The 22,502-nt window shown below is 39.4% G+C and overlaps 1 protein-coding gene across 1 annotated transcript in view; it reads left to right on the forward strand.

Moving 5' to 3' along the window:
• Positions 1–1,393: 1,393 nt before the first annotated feature.
• The window catches only part of sema3b (sema domain, immunoglobulin domain (Ig), short basic domain, secreted, (semaphorin) 3B), a 57,264-nt gene continuing 36,155 nt past the window's right edge, over positions 1,394–22,502 (forward strand). The window contains exon 1 of the mRNA XM_053504213.1: positions 1,394–1,862. The gene's annotated coding sequence lies outside the window, so the exon portion shown is untranslated. The remainder of the gene's footprint in view (positions 1,863–22,502) is intronic.

The raw sequence follows: 22,502 nt of genomic DNA on the forward strand, positions 1-22,502 counted from the left end.
ATGCTAGTCAGAGGTGAGTAAATGCTAGTCAGAAGTGGCTAATGCTAGTCAGAGGTGAGTAAATGCTAGTCAGAGGTAAGTTAGTGCGAGTCAAAGGTGAGTAAACGCTTATCAGAGGTGTGATAACGCTATTCAGAGGAAGGGTATACACAAGTCAGAAGTGAGTAAACATTAGAGGTGAGAAAATGCTAGTAAGGGGTGGGTAAATGCTGGTGAGAGGTGGGTAAATGCTAGTCTGAGTTTGGTAAACACTAGTCAGAGGTGGGATATTGCTAGTCAGAAGAAGGTAAACACTAAAGGTGGCTTAGGAGACTTAAACATCACTTATGTGAATTTACTCCAAAGGAAAAAAAGAATTAAATAAACAAACTGATTGTTGTACATACTGGTTACTTTATTTATTTTATCTCTATTATATATATATATATATATATATATATATATATTTTTTTTTTTTTTTCATTTTAATTTGGTAACCAATTGACTATATTAAAGAGTGAAAAAAGAAAGGAATCTTATTTTAGATTGTTGTTATCACTGCTACATGTGTGGGTGTGTAAACCATTTATAATCAGTGCATATTTAAAGTGCATTGATTAAAGTGACCTGTGCTGCAAAGGAGTGTCTGTGGTTTCATTCTTTTTTCTTTCTCATAAAGTTTACAGGTGTGTTTTGCATCGCGTGTAACTGCTTTCCATCGATAAAAACACTGAAAAATATGAAATCATCAGGATTCTGGTGAAATTCAAACAATTCTTTTTTGTGAAATCTTTTTATTTTTTATTTTTACATGGTGTGTGTGTGTGAGAGGGAGAAAGAGAGAGAGAGAGAGAGAGAGAGAGCGAATAGCTGCACATGTGCCTTAAGAATGCACTCCAATAAATGATTAACTCTGGGTTTAAATCAAAGCAGCTATTAAGCACTCATGGATGTGTAAAGAGGACAGCGTATTATATCAGACATGTAATAAGATGTACAGTAGGGGTGTTTTTGGAATGTGCAACAGACTGTCATATGCGCACACACACGCACGCACACACACATTTAAAATGTGTGGTGTCACTATGGTGCTACAGAGAGAACAACTGTCAGTGTTGGCAGAATGCTCCACCATACCACACACACACACACACACACACACACACACACGCACACACATGAAAGTCAGAACCCAACCAGTTCAGCATCACAGGCCTGCATTGATACAGAAAGAGATGCAGACATTTACTTTAGTCCAGTCTCCACCCTGAGCCTGAGTCTGCTGTCTAAGAAGGAGTGGCCCGAAGAGGGAGGGGTGAAAGTGTGAAAGGGAGGGAGGGAGAGAGGGAGAGAGAAAGAGAGCAGGAGCGCTCCGCAGTAGCAGGGACCGAGTCAGACGGTGCAGGAGCCAAAGTAGAGTGAGACGTGGCGACAGAGGAGTCTAACGCAGCCCATACATCAAGTGGTGCACAAAGAACTGAGGACTGAGAACAAACAAAAACAAATAGATTAGATATTACTATAAAGAGAAAAAAAGAAGAAGTGCAGTGTATGGGACCGTTCTGTTCTGGGACAGAGAGAAAGAACCAAGAAGGAACAATAAGACGTGTTTTCCAGAAGGACCCTTGGAATCCTGCACTTTTACACAATCCATCTCTGTCTTTCTCTTTCTCACACAAACACACACACAGTCCTAGAGCAGGAGATTTCTATCTGTATTCGTCCCTGCAGCTCTAAAAGCGAGTGTGTGTGAGTGAGAGAGCCTGTCGTTCCCCTGGAGTCTACGGGACCATGGCACCTGTCAGAGACGCAGCAGCTCTTGGCTGAAGACACACACATGCACTCACACTTAACACACACTCTGAGAGATTAGGAGTACAAAGGTGAGAGAGGATTTTTATTGGCTGTTCTTTCAAGCTGCACTGTGTATGAGTGTGTTTGTGTGCATGCAAGTTTGTTTATGTGTGAGACTTCATGAAGTAATGAGGAAAATCATCAAAAATAGAGAGTGAAGAGGAAAAATGTGGAACCATCTGTGCTTTTTTGGATGTTGAACAGGCACACACTTTCCTCTTACTTTCATTCTGTATTTCATCTGACTCACACACACACTTACTGTGTACTTTCTGCACATGTTCCATCTCTGGCCATAATTTTGTTTTATTTTAAAAAGATCCTTATACCTTGCATATTTATGTGATATGTGATAGTAATGTGTGTGTGTGTGTGTGTGTGTGTGTGTGTGTGTGTGTGTGTGTGTGTGTGTGTGTTTACAATATGTGTAAAACATCTCTTTTGTTTATCCTATGTTTTCAAACCTAGTACAATGATGTTCAATTAATCTGGGACATGAACACATTGACCATGTGGATGTGTTAGAGCGAAAGAGGGATAGAGTGAGAAGTGTGTGTACAAGTCAGTGTGTGTGGGGAAATATAGCATGCAGTAAATCTGGGATCTCTGTCAAGTTGTTTTGTCTGAATTGTTTACTCTCATCTGCCAGGCTGAAATATCGACTTTTCTAATGCGGCGAAAGGAAAGGGGGAAAAAAAAGAACGAAAAATCATTCACATGTCCATGCAAAAAGCAAAAGGCTGTCATCATCAAGATTTGATGAGATTTGGCTTTTTTTTTATCCTGAAGCATGAATGATTACTGATATGTGGAGCTGCATTCCCAGAGCCATGAGTTCCTCCTAGCAGAGCCGTAGTTAAAAAGTTTTCTACAGCAACACCTCTAGTTTTGGCTGTGAACTCAAACTAAAGGCTTGTACATTTTTTTTTGATGCAATGTTTCTATAGTAATAAAACCCTTTGCAGGGACAGTTATAGTAAATATTTACTTGCTTTTACATCATGTGCTCCGGAACAGATGTGAATTAGTGCGTTTTATATTCGGCAGGATTGATTTCTACATTGCCCAGGTGCAATTGGTTCACCTCCCCACTCCCCTGCTGGTCTAGCGTAAAATTTTTTGTACTCCGCTCTCCCGTACACTTGCGTATTCACACTCTCCGATACAGCGGGTGGCAATATGTACCTACTTGGTTTGTGAGCCGACATTTAACACTAAACGATTAAACGAGAAAAACATGTGCTTTCCTACTTTATCAGCATAAAGTAGGCCATAGGATGAGACTGGCACGTGTTACATGCACACAGAAATATTGGAGAAGACAGATGGCATTAATGGCATCATGTATAAACAGCGATCTCCTTCCATGCTCAGGTGTGATTGGCTTCCATATCTGATTCGATCCATGCCGGAGTGTGCTGTACTGAGCCTGAGACCACTTTTTCAAAGCGGATTCGGGTACGGTTCCTGAGCCTGGAACGATTGTGTTCTCACTGATCCAAATGAAACAGACTTTGGGGTTATGTGTTGTCAGAAATGATCCCAGGGCCCTAATGTGAAACCGGACGAAATTTGACCCATTATACTGATATGTTTGACACTTCGGCACTACTGTGTACCAGGAATGGGTGTTTTCACATTGAGCACGATTTATTCATACAGTACAATGCCTGGGTGTGATTGTTCTCCACTCGCCTCACACATGCTGGCAAGCTTTCATATTCGTAATTTTGTTTTAAACCTGAGTACACTTGTGTATTTACACTCTCTTTCCAACACAGCAGGTGGCAGTATGCACCTAGTTGCTTTGCAAGCCACGAAAAAACATAAAGAGGAGAAGAGTACAAGAAAGTCATCCTTCGCACTGCGCCTAACATTATTACATAACAGTGACCCTCTCATGAGCCTTCCTACTTCATCAGCTGTGGTGGTGGACTGTAGTAGCACACAGAGTAGACAGATAGCACTGATGGCATCACATACGAAACAGTGGTCCACTTCCTTTTTCAGGGACAGTATACTGCCATCTAATGTGCTGGAGAGTGTTGATACGCAAGTGGTTAAGTCATTGGACTAGTGATTGGAAGGTCCCAGGTTCAAACCCCAAAACCAAGTTGCCACTGTTGGGCCCTTAAGCACGGCCCTCAACTACTCAGAAGTATAATGAGACAACGATGTAAGCCACTCTTATCATTTCTTTTCATAGCACAGACAAAAAAACATGAACTTGATCTGGGTTGACTTCCCATCTACTACAGATGTGGCTGGTAGATTGAAAAAAAAGAAAAAAGCTGGACTATTTCTTTAACACACACACACTCTAACACAGAGGTCTTTGGCTGGAACACTATGACTTTGTCCTCTCAGTTTCTTCACTTAAAAAACATGACATTCTTTGACTGACTATAAACACAGCTGACTGTGTGCGCTTAATTAGTATTGCGCAGGCTGGATAGCATGAACCGGGTGATGGTGCACGCCCGGATGTGTGTTTAAGTCTGTGCGTGTGTGTTTGGAGGCATGTTTATGCGTAATTCTGAACGCTAAAACACCTTAGTTAAGCTAAATGCAGAGTGGGAACAAAAGCTTAGTGTGTGTGAGTGATGGGAGAGAAGCAGCAGGGCTGGGTGTGCTCCTGACTCAGTGATACTTTCTGTAATCATTAAGCTCTTTTTTACTCATCATTAGTGTTAATTATTGTTTGGAGTGCTTTATAATAAGAGCTAATTGATATAAAGACGGCCTTACGTTTAAAAACGGTTCATTAAGGATGCCATAATAGCTGCATAAGTTCTTGTTTTGTGTGTGTGTGTGTGTGTGTGTGTGTGTGTGTGTGTGTGTGTGTGTGTGTGTTAGAGCTAAGCATCACCCTTGTACTTTTTCCTTTTATCTTCACAGCAGGGCCATTGCCAGGGTCATCACTTTGTTCTCACAAAATCAGTGCAGTGCTTAAGGAGATTAATAGAAGTCGTCAGGCTGGTGGACACTATGTGTGTGTGTGTGTGTGTGTGTGTGTGTGTGTGTGTGTGTGTGTGTGTGTGTGTGTGAGTGAATGTGTGTTTTCTGCATTGAGCTACAGTTTGTGGTTAAAAACGGTCACTCTGAGCTTTTGGAACAGAGATTGCTGGTACAGCTGCAAAGCACATGATGGACACAAACACACACACACACACACACACACACACACACACACACGCACAGGATTCTGGATTGTCATTCAGTGGCTCTGTCTGATTTTTCCGCACACGAATACACAGTGACCCCCTACATCCTACGACATTTTTTTGTCTTCTCTTCTCTTCTTCTTGTTCCCAAGTTGGGATGGAGGAAAAAGGGAATTGTTAGGGCACAAAGAAAGAAAGATAGAAAGAAAGAAAATGAAATGGATGTAAAGGAAAAGAGGGAGGGAGCGGATGGCTTTTAGTCGGGTGCCTCAGCCGGCATGGGTCGTTAATTGAGCTGATCCCAAAGGGGGGTATCAGACCCCAGATTAATTTGGCTCCCCTTTATCTCACACACACACACACGCACACACACACACCTACACACACACACACACACACACACTATATCAATCTCCCAGACCTCAGGAGCACTTAGTGCTGTCTGATACCCAACTGTTACAGAGAAAAATGGATCTGATGGCTGTGTGTGTGTGTGTGTGTGTGTGTGTGTGTGTGTGTGTGTGTGTGTGTGTTTAAATATTTAATTTACTACAAGTGTTTCCTGTTCTCTTTTGACACTTATAATGTATGAGTAATTAAAAAAGCTGATAAAGATTTTCTTCACAGGTCCATCGTTGAAGAATTGTAAAATCATTATTCAGAACTTTTCCTCCTGTTTCTTTAATCCGTGGTGTATGAGTTTTTAATTCAAAATGCTTATTCTGATACATATCAGTAGCATGTTTGTAGAATGCTATATGAGCCCTGAGACCAGTGGCTCCCTGAGCTGTTTTTGGGAGTGATCTGTAGTATTGATCTAATCATTTGTCCTCTATAAGGCTGCTTTAACACAAGGGACTTGGGCACGGAGTGCGAGTACACTCGACCGCAAAGTCTTGTATGTTTGAGTATTGTGACAACCCTGGCATGGATCAGACCTGCACTGTTCCTAGGCATGGATCAGATCGGTCTCGATATTCTGTGTCCTCAGGCATAGTTCGAATCATGTATAAAAGCGTACCAGGGTTTGGAATGTGACCTTATAAAAAGTTAACTGACAGATCACAAATCAACAATGTCCATACCGCCACCTGCTGTATCAGAGAGTGTAGCTGTGCAAGTGCAGACGCGTAGCACGGAACCCATAGCCCTATACACAGGGAGTTTTTACATTAAGGCTTTGGGATCGTTTCCAATAACACTTGACTCCAAAGGCTGGTTGTTTTGATCATTCAGAACACAATCGTTCTGTGCTCGGGAACCGCTTAAAGAGCGGGCACGAATCGACTCAAATATGGAAGCAATTGTAACCTGAGAATGGAAATAGATCGCTGTTTATCACCAGTGCCATCTGTCTCCTCCAAATACGCCAATTTCATCCATTGACCTACACAACCATGGCTAATAACGTAGAAAGGCATGCAAGAGCATTAACCTTGATATTGTTCCTGAGATATCAATAGGCATAAGTTGAAATTATCATCCTTGTTCTTTTCTTCTCTTGTGCCACCTGCTGTATTGGAGAATAGCAAGTGTACCCGAGAACTGGCAACAAAAACAACATGCAAACGCTGGCCAACGGGGAAGGCGGGGAGGAAGGACGGAATCGTCCCTGAGTATAGTACAAATTAATTAATCCTAATGTAAAGACATTCAATGAACCCTCTCACCACTGGGGTCCTAGGTAGTCAGTCCCACTTTCCCCTAAAGTACACAAGTACACTTCCACCTGACCAAGTGTACTTGGGTATGGAACAATGTTACGAATGTGAAAGCTGACTGGTTGGGCAGAGGGGACAATATAAAATAACAATCAAACAAAGTCAGTCACTTTTAGAAGCAATCATGCCTTGTGTGAATGCACTATAAATGGACAGCCAAATGCAGTGATAGAAGAGGGATAAACACCCCAGGACATGTTACAGGACACCAACTTTGCTTGGTAACATTTACATTTAGGCATTTGGCAGACACTCTTATCCAGAGCAACTTACATTTTTATCTCATTACAGATCTGAGCAGTTGAGGGTTAAGGGCCTTGCTCAAGGGCCCAACAGTGGCAACTTGGTGGTTGAGGGGTTTGAACCTGGGACCTTCTGAACCGTAATTCAATGCCTTAACCACTGAGCTACCCCTGCCCAACATTAGTTCTTCATGCTTCATTTTGGGATGCAGGACACTTGGTTGTTAATTATTTTCCCAGAGCATCATGCCATATTGTGTTTGATTCATTACACAGAATACAACTTTGAATACAAAGTAAATATACTTATATATACTTATATATAATATATATGTATACGTAAATATACATACTTATGCAAGGTAAAAAGTGTAAAAACACAGTGTTCTGGGTTTAACTTTACCTGGAACATAAAGTAGAATGGTTCACATCAGAAGTTCTCATATTCTGTCTTGCGATCTTTGTCACATTACTTCCTGTTTCTACTTTTGTGATGCTGGGGAAAAGGTTGCTAAAATGTAAAACTAGACTTTCATAGGAATGGTACACTGTACTTAGCTGACCTTTGTGGCACGAGCGCTTACAGTGACAACATCATTCAAGAATCCCTATACCTTTTCTTCTCATACAAGACCCACTTCGTTATTCCTGTGTGGCTCAATTCGTGCAGCCCTTTGAGAAGGCTTAGCAAAAAAAAAAAAAAACAGGAAACGGAAAACCTTACCATTATGCAAACCTGCCAGCACAAAAGGTGCTTATACACTTGTACAATGAGTCCACAGTTCCAAAGGAATGCAGGAACTTCTAAGAGTATGATCATGCAATCCTGTGATTATTAGCGCCGCCCCTAAGCAATCAAACAAACTTCTGATTATTAGCCCTGTCCGTAAGCAATCCCACAATTGCAGGGACTTGCGTATACACAGACTGAATGCCCTCAGGAGTATTTCCACAATAGAAACTAGGGATTATTTCTGTTTTGGGATGTTGTTTCTAGAACATTTTATTAAATTCCTGCTAAAGAGAAAGTACTTTTCCGTGGATCAGAAACTGTTAGGGTGGAGTTTTACATGCAGAGTGTCATTGATTAGACGAACTTGCAATTACAAGTGATTACAAGCACTTGCTTTTACATAACATGCTAACTTAATGTTTTAAAAGTCAGCATTTTTATACCAACTTTTCCACAAACTCTACATATGCTTGAACATGCCCTTGTGTTCTGCGTGTTTGTTTAAAAAGTTTTTATATCATATTTATGCAACATAGAAAAGCAACTTCAAAATCAGCCTATTTTATTTTCCTGATTCTTTTCCTTTTACGCTGAAATTATATAACCTCTGCTTAATTTTCCATACGTCTATTCTTTTCATGAGAAATTCATCCAAAAACAGTTCAAATCTTGTCCAAAGTTGTTGCAGAATTCTTGCACATCTCAGAAGTTGCTGGATCTGTGGGCGAATGATGTCGGTAGTTATTTGAATGAAAATATCATCTACTGAGTTCCAGCTGTTTGGACTTGAGATTCGATTTGGCGTCCATTATAACTGACCGTGTTTTTTTCTTCTACATTTTGTATGCCCTCATAAAGACTCCAGCATGAAGCCACAATGGTTGCTTATAGATCCTGATCCTGATCCTACAATACAGCGAGTGTGCATTTGAATTTGAACAGCCGACTCTTAAGCTCACCCGGGTGTCCCTGGAAGTCAAGGTCACTCCTTTCAATAGGGGTATTTTTGTTTAGTGGTCAACTTTTGTCCTTACTTCCTGGGAAAAGTGCTGAGGATGTGTTGGGAAACGTGGACTGTAAAGTTTAAAGGGTGTTTAAGTCAAATTGGGACTTTTGATTGTGCAGAAGTACAGTTATGAGAGTAAAAACTACCATTATTTCTTCATATAATCCCCGGCTACGCTGATCTACTTTTCCCAGCGTTTCACTAGTGCTTGAATGCAATCTAAGTCTCCTCAGTGTCCCCGAACCGTGGTTGGACTGCCTGCTTCATGTCTAAAACACTGGCTTCCCAGGAACTCCTTTAATGGCCCAAACATGTGGAAATCTCTTGGAGTAAGGCCAGGACTGTACGCGACACCTCCCCCAGGATCGTCTCTTAGGGACATCGTTTGGCCTTCTTTCAAATGTTTGCACCACTCAAATGTTTTACTGTGGTTAAGAGTCTCATCACCAAACTGTGTTTGAAGTCTACTGCAAATGTCAATTATTTGTATGTCCTCATTTGTGAAAAAATTATCACAAGTCCTGTTTTGACTTAAACACCCCTCACGTATATAACCAAGGACTTATTGATTAAATGACATATTTCTAGGTTGTGATAAGTTTGCCCAAACTCACAGAGTACCATCAGATGTAGCAACTCTATGTTTATGAGATCTGCTCACAGCTGTTTGGACAAGTGGTGCAATGCGGTTCCAGGTGCGATGTAGCTGTAGGGGATTCAGTTCTCTTTGTATAGCAAGTGGCCACTTGTGTGAACATCACGGGAACTGCGGTGAGCTGGAAGTAGGCATGTGCTGGTACTGTTTCCATATAATTGCTAAAATATTATTACTCAGTGTGAGTGACAGTGCTTTTATCAAACCTTTCATGTGGTGAACAGAATTCTGGAAAGTCCTTCTAGGAAAAAAAAAAAGACGCATTAGACTTCTGAATTTATACATACAGTATGTATGAAGACACATGGGGAGTGGGAAGATATAGACATTGATCTATCTGTCTAAGATCAGGGTTGGTCGATTGATGAAGATAAATTATCCCAAGATGTGAATGCGTGTGTGAATGTATGTGTGCAAGGTTCCCTGTGATGGTATGGTGTCAAGGATGTACTGTATCCTCACCTCAGGGCCAGGGCTAGCATTCCGTAACCCTGACCATGATATAGGATGCAGCTGGGCTCTCTCTCTCTCTCTCTCTCTCTTCCTTATCTCCCTGCACATCAACACTTTCCTATTTAACTTCATTGATCTTAGGATAATAAGGGTATTCTAAAACTCTTCATCCATCCCATGGGTAATTTTTTTTTTTTTTTCCAGGTAGTCACTCTGACACTCCTCTCTGCTTTAGCCAATTAGCATTTACCAGTAAAAGATCTAAGGTTCCAATGTAAATAATCCATCAGTGGCATCTTGGGCAGGTGTGGGACTTGAACTCATAACCCTGTGGACAGAAAGGTAACTGCTGATCGGCCTCTGCACCACAACTTACGTTTAAACTGCTGAATCACCTTCTTTACTTAAACTCCCTTCTCTCCATAGTAAACATGTGAGGTTATTTTTTTTTATTCACTCCCATTCGCTAAGGTGATATGCTATATTGCAAATATCCCATGGAAGTTGTGAGTGATTAGCACTTGCACTCCTCTCAGTCCGCACCAGGAGAGCCAGTCTCTGAATTAAAGCTCCGGTCAAGAATCTCTGCATCGGCCAGAACTGCAGACTACAGCAGATTATGCTTTCAAACTGGAATGCACTATTTGAACAGAGTATATACCCTGTGTGTGTGTGTGTGTGTGTGTGTGTGTGTGTGTACTGTGCCTTGACCTAGCTAGTAAAGAGCTGCACTAAAGGTGTCTGTGGTCAGTAACTCCATGCATGCATGTGTGTGTCTGTATGTGAGTATTCCAGTTCTAGAGAGGCAGAAAGCATGAGAAAGGATCGAGGGGAAGATGTTTGATAAGGAAGAGAGAAGAGAGAAAGAGAGCATGTTGCTTTTGGAGCTGATCTCCACTGCGGACACTGTGGATGTGTGTGTAGACTATGATCCTTGTCATAGCCTTTTATAGTACTCTCTTTCTGTCTCTCTCATACACACACACACACACACACATACACATACACAAACTGCATTGTGGGTAGCATGAGTTAATGCGATAAACATGCTCATTTACATGTGAATGTGACAAATAGATGCAGTACACGTATATACTTCTTGAGTGTGTGTGTGTGTGTGTGTGTGTGTTGTGTAAATCACAGAGAGTGTGTTTAGGTATTGTTATTACAAAATCTTACAGAGAACCATTGTGTGTGTGTGTGTGTGTGCGTGTGTGTGTAAGAGAGAGAGAGTTGCTCAGTGAATGTTTGTTTACTGGCAAGCCTCTATAAAGGAGCAATTTCATTAAGCATGATGCACACGCCTGTGTGTGTGTGTGTATGTGTGCATGTGCGTGTGTGTGTGTGTGTGTGTACAGTATGTGTGTGTTTGCTGGTATAGGAGTGTTCCTTACTGTGTACCATATATATAAAGCTAAGGGCGGAGATAACTAAACAGTGTTAATGAAAAAGTGTGTGTGTGTGTGTGTGTGTGTGTGTGTACTAAATAGTTTAACTTCATGCATATTCATGTGTGACCCACTGTGTGTTTATATGGCTGCTTTAGAGATTTGATTAATTTACAGAGAAGACAAAGTGATGTGTATGTGTGTGTGTGTGTGAGAGAGAGAGAGAGAGAGAGAGTGAGAGAGAGAGAGAGAAAGAATGAGAGTGATCTCTATTTAGAATTGAATGAGTGATGTGTTGTAGAAAAAGATTAATCACCTCACACTAAAAATAGATGGGACGGTCCAATTGTAAAGTCAGTTAATAAATACACACGATTGTTTTCCGTCCTTGGTCCGGGCCGTTCTTTTTAAGTCTATTTGACACGGGTCCGCATACATCATGACACCTCATTCTGAGTGTGTGCAGGACGGAAATCAGTTACAGAGAAAATAAGAGACATTTTTGCCCATTTAATGATATTTGAAGTGATGTAAATATACTGTATATACTGTCAGTCGGGAGGTTTTGAACGCTCCTTATTATCGTTATTTACTTAAAACTTAGCACTGTCACTGCATCAGTGTTTAAGAAGTGATAATTTAGCACGTACAGTAATTATTCACCAGTTAAAGCAGTGCTTGGTGGCATGGTGGCTTAGTGGTTAGCACTTTCGCCATGGACCTCTAGGGTCCGGGTGTGATTCCCGCCTCGAGATCTGTGTGCCTAGAGTTTACATGTTCTACCCCACTTGGTGGGTTTCCTCCGGGTTCTCCGGTATTCTCCCAGAGTCCAAAGATATGGAGATTAGGCTAATTGGCATTAAAAGATTGGCAGTAAACAAGCATGTGTGAATGTTAACCAGAGGCTCTACCACAGTCGTAAAAATATAAATAAGTACAATTGTCACTCAAATTATTAGCCGAAAGACAAAGAAATCACCATTGAATTAATTAATTACAGATTTACTGAAAGGCGACATGGCAACTTCCAGTGCTGCATTTTGTATAGTTATAGCTTCTCTGGTAACTGTTTTTTATTAAAAAAGTGAAAGTTTAAAAAAATACGTCTGCATATGTGTTAAATATTGGTAATTAATTTTTTTTTATAGTTTTTAGCACTTTTATTTAAAAGCAGTGTTACACTGGCCAGGATTATCTGCTGCCAAATCATAGCCATGTTTAATACAACACTAATGTCGCCTGTAACAAAACAACAACAATGACAAAAACAAAAGTAGTAGTTTAGAGGAAACACTTGAGTATTTTTAATTTATGACTTTACTTAGGCACTATTTTGGAAGCGTTACTCAAGTTTTATTGAATTTTCCAAGTCCAACTGATTTGTACAGTATATGAGGTAACTCATTTGCTAGTTACTTTAGCTTTATAGTTATTTCTTGCAAATTAGATTAATAAATTATTTAGCTGGTTACATTTTGTAAATTATTTTATTATATTAGTTGGATAGATGTATTCTCTAAATTAGTTTGGTAAATTATCTAAAGCTAGCTAATTTATTAAACTAGTTAAAAAACAAAAGGTATGTAAATAAAATATAGTTTATTAGCTAGCTAATTACTTCTTGCTTTTGTTGCTACAGTAATGTGAATCAGCATTATTTCCAAACTTGGTATTAAACATAACATAAAAACATCCAGCAAGCCCCATTCTTGGATTTTCTCCTAAGTTAAGAGAATATATATTCCTTATTTTGATGGATGGTTTAGTGAACTAGCTAGTTCAGCAAGTCTTGAGCTACCCCTCATTTCTTCATATTTTGCTTCCAAAGACTCAGACTTTCTTGTATTTTTAATGTAGTCTTGAGGAATAGTGCCCCAGGCTTCCTCAAGGGCTTTTTGGCTCTAATTTTTGGCAAGTTTTTGGCTTGGTTTTTGACAGGATTTTCAGTCCACTCCCTGTACCTGACCAGTTTCCGAGGGATGTTGTTTGTTTGTTGAGCCACACCATGACTCCTGCAAAGGTGTAGATGATGACAGATGATCGGTTCAGTGATTAGTATACTGGTGATGCTGAATGCCAAGTGATTGAAACAGTTGAGAGAGGTAAATGAGGTTACTTCTGGTGTTGTTACACAAACAACCAAGTTTTAAACGGTATCTTCTGCCACTTTGCAGCCTGTGTCAATAAAATATTTGTTCCAATTTCTTACATTTAATCTGCATAATTCTATTAAATTTAATGTAAAGAAATGAGGGGTGGATATCAAGGCTTTTGCACAGCATTGTACTTTTAAATAGGATTGTTTCTCTGTACTTGTTGCAGCATTGCTTTTCATCATTACACTATTTGAAACCTTTCTTCTTCTAGAAAGAGTGAGAAAAGGAAAGAAAGTAAGTAAGAGAGACACATTAAAAAGGCATTAAGGATTGTGGGTAATGGAGCAGGGCAGTTGGGTTGGATTAGATAATGCTCATCAGAGCTGTGTGTGTGTGTGTGTGTGTGTGTGTGTGTGTGTGTGTATCCAAGCATCTCTTGTTGAGCATCCAAGTATATGTACATTTAATTGATTGTGTGTGTGTGTGTGTGTGTGTGTGTGTGTGTGTGTGTGTGTGTGTGTGTGTGTGTGTGCGCGTGCATTTGCTCCTTCTGACTAGTATCCTCTGATATCTCTCCACGCTCTGAAAGGAAAAAGTGTGTATGCAGCAGGCACTCTGTAAATAATAAAAGATGCTAGAGGAGATTGGACATGGAGAGCTTCTGTGTGCATGCAAGTGCTGGTGTGTGTGTGTGTGTGTGCACATGCATGTGTCTGTACATTGTGGTATTTGGATGAGATGAGACAGGGCTATCTGGAGTCTTCGCTCTAGTAACCCATAACGAGAGGAACTGCCTGTCAGAACGTGTGTGTGTGTGTGTGTGTGTGTGCGTGTGTGTGTACGATGTGTGTGTAAGATAGATAGAGAAAGAGAGAGAAAGAGAGAACATCAAAGCAAATCATTCAAACCCAAGTTAATTTTGTACAAGTAAAATGACACTGATCTTAGATTTAAATTTGCATAGTGAAAGTGATATCCAGACTGATTATGTAATGACAAGTGGTCATGTATCCTTTGTGTGTGTGTGTGTGTGTGTGTGTGTGTGTGTGTGTGTGTGTGTGTGTGTGTGTGGTATCGAGTGTCTGTCACTAAAAATCAGCCTCGCTCTAACTAGTGCCACCCTGGGGCGCTTCAGTAATCCAATACCTGTCAATCTTTATTTTACTCTCTCCTCCTGAATTCCTTACACACCTGAATCTGTATACACCCTTAATGGGCAATCGCCCCAGGGCACCTCTAAGCAAGAAGTGGGTAAGTCAGGCTGTATATATATATATATATATGTGTGTGTGTGTGTGTGTGTGTGTGTGTGTGTGTGTGTTGGGGGCTTGCAGGGGGAGCCTGCATTGGTCAGGACTTGAGTGAGACAAAAGTTCTTTTGTTTCTTCTCCTTTTGTTAGTGTAGATCATCCAAGTCATGCTTGTTAGCACAAGTCATTTACGGTGTGTTATATGTGATTAATTAGGTGTTGTATGTTTAAACATTTGGGCTATAAAGAGCTAGAACACCTGTTAACAGTTGATGAGGGTTGTCGTAGCAACCATCGCAACCTACTGGTACAGTAATTGTAGTAAGTGTAGTTACCTTTAACACTGTATTGTAGAACCTGGCACAATGTAATAACATTATACTAGTGTTGTAGTGTAGAGGCTGATGTAGTGTAATAAACATTATCATGTAGGAACTGAATAGCGTAATAAAGTTGTTGTATAATCATATTGTAGGAGGTATTACATGTTTATAGTGCAGTAATTATTTTATCACATATTATAGTGGAGTAATGAGTATTTTGTAGTTTTATGATACTCTCAGATGTCAAGCGTATAACATTCAGAAAAGTATTGTAAGTATTCTGTCAGTAAATGGAACAAATAACCTTTCTATAAATAATAATAATAATAATAATAATAATACAGTGCAAGATCCAAGTGATCAACCAAATTTTTTTAAGGATATTCCTATTATTTAATGCTCACTATTAACTGCTTGCAAAAATAAATAAATAAATAAATAAATAAATAAATTCGTTGATCTGTACGATGATTATATTTTTCTCTGTTTGTACTGCTGTTTTAAGAGCCAGTGCATGGATGTGTTCCAGGCTTTAAGACTGTAAAGGTCATGACAGAAACGTGCACCGTATCAGATGTTTCTTGGCACGCTGGAACTTCTTGGTTTTAATTAAATTGTCAAACTTTACTTTGGTAGCAGACCAACTGTAAAGTGTCTCTTGTATTTTAAACAGTTTTATTGTTATAAGTGTAGTGGCCGTAACAGTAGAACTGTTTTATATTTAATCCGCTTGCTACATTAACAGACATACAGCCTTCTTTAAAGTGTTGTACAATTGAAATGTTTTACTGCGGCTCATCGACGTACTGCACTTGTCTTCTGTCTTCTGCAAATGTCAAACACCTCCATTCAAGAGAAATTTTATCACAAATCCTGGTTTTGTCTTTTTATCGACCTAGTAAAAGTGTAGTGAATGTCGTTATGTAGTAACTTTTGTTGTCTTCTAGTCATATTGTATTGAGGTAGCTATATTACTGTTGAGGTGTAGTTCTATTGTGCTAGGGTACTTGGGTACTGGGTAGTTCACAAGTAACTATCATAGTGTAGCAGTTTATTACAATAACTAGTCACAACTATAATAACTTCGCTATTGACAATTACTGAATAGATCGATCCAACTAGATAAGCCAACATAATCAACTCTACTGATCTATGCTGATCTCAGTTATAACTGTAAATACACAGCTGTAGCAATATGTCCAGTGGAGCACTATTATTGCTCTGACAACTCATAAGGTAAATCTAAACCATATGTATGTTACTGTATACTGTATGTTATACTCAAGTTTAGATCATTATGTTGGCTGGAAGTCAATGCTAGGGGCACCTTAAAAAAAGGCACTACAGTATTTATGCCAGGTGTATTGGATCCAACTCTTTAGGACACTGTCCACACGGAGCTCGGGTGGTGGTGGAGGGAGTCAGGTGAACCCAGGATCAGAATAATGGGGTAGTTCGAACAGAATGGCATGAGATGCAGGGTATAGGCCAGAAAGAACAAAGATCTGGCTTCTGTAAAAGGAGGGTGGCAGGGCAGTGCGGTACTGAGAACAGTGTGTGTGTGTGTGTGTGTGTGTGTGTGTGTGTGTGTGTGTGTGTGTGTGTGTGTGTGTGTTAGAAAGAACAAGTTTATGTGTGTGTGAGAAAGAATAGTGCTCAGCGAGGCAGGGATCAGACAATAAAGAGAATTCCTGCCTGCATTCCTTTGGAGTGTCCATGAATACCAACACACACACACACACACACACACACACACACACACACACACACACACACACCAGTTAATTAACTACATTTGCTGGTATAATGCTGTTACAAATAAAAAATGGCAAAACTTAAAAAAAAAAAATTCTTACTTATGCATTGCTGTGTTTATTAATAATAATAATAATAATAATAATAATAATAATAATAATGCACTGCATTATATCACTCAACCTTGTTTGAACACCCATAAAACTATACATATAATACACTATTTCATTACTGTAACACTTTACATCAGTGTTCCATAAGCTAACTATAAGCTTACAACAATTTATAGTTATAGTAGTACAACAAGTTATAGTAGCGTAGTAACTTTTTTTTTACTGTAAACTATATTACTGTAAAAGTGTGGTGTGATAGTGTAACTAAATTGTGCTACAGTGCAATGACTATAGTAGTGAGATTATTGTAGTTATTATTAAAGTTTATCAGTGAAGTAAGTATAAGCACTATTGTTCGGTTGGAACTGCAGCAACTTTAGTAGTGCAGTAACTATATTAATGTATATTAATCTTATAATAATATAATAACTACTGTATATTATATTACTGTAGTAATGTGGTAACTGTATTACCATAATGGTGTAGTAACTATATAACTGTAGTAGTGTAATACCGACAGTATATTACCATTTTAGTAGCAATATGACCCTAACCATAGTGCCATACAGTAGAAGTGTAGCAGTGATTTTACTCTAGTAGTGTAGTAATTATATTACCATAGGATCATAGTAACTATACTACTTTGTTAACATAGGAACTTTATTACCATAACAGTGTATTAACTATATTAGTGTTGTAGTGAAGTAACAAAATTACCATAGTAGTGTAGTAACTAAATTAATGTAGTAGCACAGTACAGTAAATATATTACCATAGTAGTAACTTTATTACTTTGTTAGCATAGTAACTATATTACCAGAACAGTAACTGTAGTAGTGCAATATGGCTAAGTGTACTAACTAAAGTGTGCTACAGTGTAGTGACATTTAAAAAATGCACAAAGAGAAAAATCACTGTGCGTGTGTGTGTGTGTGTGTGTGTGTGTGTGTGCCTCCAACTGCATATGTATCTATATGTCAACAGTGGGGTGTTAGCAACACAACATGTACTTATGTACACACATTCTTACTGTGAGACAGACATCCAGCTACGGTGCATCTGCCTGTGCACACACATAAAACCAGCAGAGAACAAACATATCACACACATACCCAGACTTTACACACACAGATGTGACACCAGTCCCAGATTCTCAGTAAAGATTCATTCTTTCACTTTTGTCCTTCACACACACACACACACACACACACACACACACACACACACACACACACACACACACACACACTAAAATCATAGTTTATATCTGATACACCTAAGAGGTATGGTATGTACTCAGATTTATACTTAATCACAGAGTACACTGAACATGCATGACATTCTCACATACATGTGCTTGGATGTTATTATCCATGGCTACATTTTTCTGACGTCTGAAAATGTATGCAGTCCCGGGGTAATAAGTATCATTTGTCTGTGGGCAGGGTTTGACTTGTCCAAAAGCTTGAGGGGATGTTTTATTATTGCTCTGTCAGTTTAATGTATTTATTGTCTTCTCTCTCTCTCTCTTACTCTCTCTCTCTCTTACTCTCTCTCTCTCCACACATAAATCGAGTGATATCTCACTTATTAGAAATTAAAGAACTGGGTAGATAGGATATAACTGGATAAGATATAAATCATCTTACTCTAACTTAACCAGTATTAAATATGCTTATGATCACACTTATATCTATTATGCTACTGTTATGAGAAACTCATTATGAGAAAGTACACAATGGAAATATTTTTCCAATAATTTTTTTTTAAGCATTCTTTCAAGCGGAGTTAATTATAACTTGGGGTGTAAAAGTTACAGATCGTCTCTCAGTTTTGAGATCATGGCTTGATATATTTTCAGTACAGTAAAATAAATTATTTATTTATTATTATTTGAAATTAAATGTATTATTTATTAAGGCTTTCTGGTTTCCTCCCACAATCCAAAGACATGCAGATTAGTCTAATTAGCATTGCCAAATTGCCCATAGTGTATGAAGTGGGAATGGTCACCTCGGACAACTTGTCCTCCATGGTCCCTAGTTGGACTACAGAGGTTCCTAGATAGATGGATGGATCTAGGTGGTAAGTTGTTTAGGAATAGTAACAGCACATAGCAAACAATTTTTATCCATTTTATTATTATTATATATTTATTCTATTTATTTATAAAGGGGATATTTAAACAATATCTTAAACATTATTTGCTCTGTTTGCTCATGTTGGCACTCATTCCATTTTGGCACCACTTAATCTTTCTTTTCTCACAAAGTAAATGAGGAGCATGTCTTATATGAAATAACCTCATCTTAGGGTTTTGTTTCCAATTCCATGTTTTATTTTCCCTATTTATGAAGGGATGCAAAATGTACATGGTTGCACACAGCAGGACAAATATGCATAAAAAAAATGCTTCTTATTTAAAAGAGTCATAATGTATAAGTACATGCTCTAAATTTTTTAAGGGGAAAGGGGAGCTCCGTGGTTAAGGTGTTGAACTGCTGATTAGGAGGTCCTCGGTTGGATCCCCAAAACCTCTGGGTTGCCCATGTTAAAACCTTGAGCAAGGTCCTTCACCCCTGAAGTGCTCAGATAAAATCAAGCATCGTTATGGCAACAAGGAGTAATGATGCTTTTACCTCCAGGGTGGGGACTATTAGTATTTGTTGGATGGCATGGATCCCTTTTGAATAATCAACATACATGTTTGCTAAATCTAAAACACTGATTATACCATTTGCTGTTTGATAAGGAAAATATACCTCACTCACTTAACCAACTGTAGGAGCATCCAGTTTTTCACCACACACACTGTCAAATGTGCCGAAGTAGTAAATAGAGTAACTCATATATATTTAAATAAACCTTTTAAACCTGCATGGACTCCGTATCTCTGAAGTGATATTTGAATATTTTGCCACGAGTCTTCCCGGCCTTTTTTATTACTCAGAATTAACCAACCTAATGGAGAAAATCCCCAAGCACTAGTTAAAGCTTGATTGCATTCACGCCAAACTCGTATAACATGGAGCTATTACCATAGACTACTACTGTTGCAACCATGCAATCCGATTTCAATTAAACATCAGTTTTTCTCTGCGTATTGAACTGTTTTTTCCACTTTTCATTTAATAAAATTGGATTTATTGACTGTTCTAATATTTTCTTCTCTAATTGAGTTTGACACAAGTTTGGCTTAATTGGCAAGATGGAAATCTGCCAAAACAAGGGAAATAGAATGATTGCACACATAAAGGACTGAAGTAGAAGGAGGAGGGAGGACAGGGAGCTGGCTTGGAACAGCAGAAGAGTAATTAAATGTCCATGCTGACAAGGGCACTAGTGGCACAAAATGAAGACAAACACCGTCATCACATGTGTCTATAAGTGTATGCTAGTGTTACGAAACCCATATGCCGTTATCTTTTTGACCATAAACCTTTTGGCAGTATATTAAATCAAACCAGTATTTTTAGCACAACTCATTCCAGGTGCTGTGTGTGCGTGTGTGTGTGTGTGCGTGTGTGTGTGTGTGTGTGTGAGAGAGAGAGAGAGCATCTGAGTGAGAGGGTGAACATGTGGGTAATGGTGATTTCCCAGGTGGGCGTTTCCGTGGAAACAGTAAATGGCCCACCTGCAGACCTGGTCTGGTGTTAGAAGTGGGATCTCGACTTTAACTGAACTAGGCATGTGTGCGTGTGTGTGAGAGAGTGTGTGCGTGTCAAACCCATCTATCACCTTTTCCATGTGTTTCTGCCTTCAATTACCTTAAAACAGGGGGATTTCTGCCCTTTCAACTGATGAGACAGCTTTCCTAGAGAGGGAGGGGGTATGTGTGCGTATGTGTGTGTGTAAGGAGCTTAAATGTGTGGCTGCAGTAAAGGTGGAGCAGGGTTAACTCAGTAGTGATAAAAGAGCTGTTCCATCTGCTTCCAGTCAAGGCGCTGTCTGTGGTTTGGTACACACTCTTAAATGTGGCTTCTGTTTGAAGGAAATGATGCATTAGAGCGCTCAGCTAGGAAAAGTGAGTTCTAAAGTGTATGTTGGTCTTTTTCTTTTTCTTTGTTCTTTTTCTTTGGAGTGTTCTTTGGCTGATAAAAGGGACATGAACTTTTGATTTTCCTTTATGTTTCTAATTTATCTTTAGGCTACATATGATTTCCATGCTTGCACAGCCATCAACAACCAGACAGAGCTGGTGAAAGATTTCTACCTCTTTTTTGTTCACTAGAATATTGTGTGTGTGTGTGTGTGTGTGTGTTGTACTGTATGTGTGTGTGTGTGTAAATTATTAGTATATTACCAGAGGCCCTGACAGATACCCAGCAGCATGCCTCAACGTTGCAGGCCCTTTTGCGTGCACACACACACACACACACACATACACACACACACACACACACTTTAGCCTAGCAAAAGTGTGTTTGCTCAGGGGCATATGGATGTGCTCTGCAGGTATTAATACCAAGAAAGCTTTCTGCATGTCCTGCTGAGTGGGTGTACAGCAATAGGAAAGAGAGACTATGAAAGAAATACGTTTTGAGTAAGATTTGGAAAATACTGCGAGTAGGACACATTGTGAAAGCAGCTCAAAGTAGAAAGGGAACTTTTTGTTCAGAGTGACCATCCTCAAAACCCGACTCTAACAACAACATTGTCCAAACCTCAATAAACTCTACCAGCTGCTGAATAACAAAACTATTCCATGCCCAAGTTCAGATTCCTCAAAAACCAAAGCACAGCACCAAAACACCAAACATGATGCAACAATATACAAAAGCTTCAGGGGAAACAATACCCACACACCAAAACAAGCGTGCATTTACAAAGTGACTAGAAAGAAAAAACCCACTAATCCCACCTAGAGACTGTCCAAGCACCAAAACAAAGACAATCTGCACATGCTTCAAACACCAAAAGACGAACCAGCCCAATGTCTCAAATAGCAACCTCCTAAATACAAGACTAATCCAACCCACACACACTTTCCTCCTCAAGCAGTTTGCCAAAGCACCAAATTACCCAAACAGTCACGTGAACAATGAGCAAACACACACGACCCACACCCACTGCCCAAAGACCAAATAAATGTCTCATACATCCCACCCAGGCACCAATTGATCACCAAACCCTATACACTACATACTGTACAATCCTCCACAACACATATTACACTACGTTCAGTTCCCTCAAACATCTCATAGATAACCCAAGCCACATTTGCAATGACCAAAAAACAAACCATTGCCAAAAACCAAAAATCAATCTCACCCTCACAAACACTACCCAAACAATTTATCCCACAAAATACATCATCTGACACTGCACATACTGTACTGCCCAAACCTCCAGTCTCCAAATCTCAGTAAACAAATACCACGATACACACTGGCCAAACACACACCTTTTAAACACCAAACCTGCACCACACATGGACTCATAGATTGACTAGATCTTATTATTGGTACTTTAGACACTTGTTTTTGCATTTCCTGTTTCTTGTTCCACAGTGTTTAGAAGTGTCCATGACAATGGGTGCCAACACTTACGACACCCATTACTTAGCATAGCTTATAATTGTCAGTGTTTGTATATACTCACATAGCAAGTGGCCACTGGTGTTATAACAATTCCATATAACGTAAGCTTTTTGGGAGCACATCAAGGAACTGGCTACCAGGTACAATGTGAAATAAAGAAAACAAGGGTATGATGTGACAGCTTGGAAATTCACATTATTCAGCCTGATATCAGTGTTATTGAGGAGAAA

The sequence above is a fragment of the Clarias gariepinus genome, chromosome 9, assembly GCF_024256425.1.
Source record: "Clarias gariepinus isolate MV-2021 ecotype Netherlands chromosome 9, CGAR_prim_01v2, whole genome shotgun sequence".
Lineage (NCBI taxonomy): Eukaryota > Metazoa > Chordata > Actinopteri > Siluriformes > Clariidae > Clarias > Clarias gariepinus.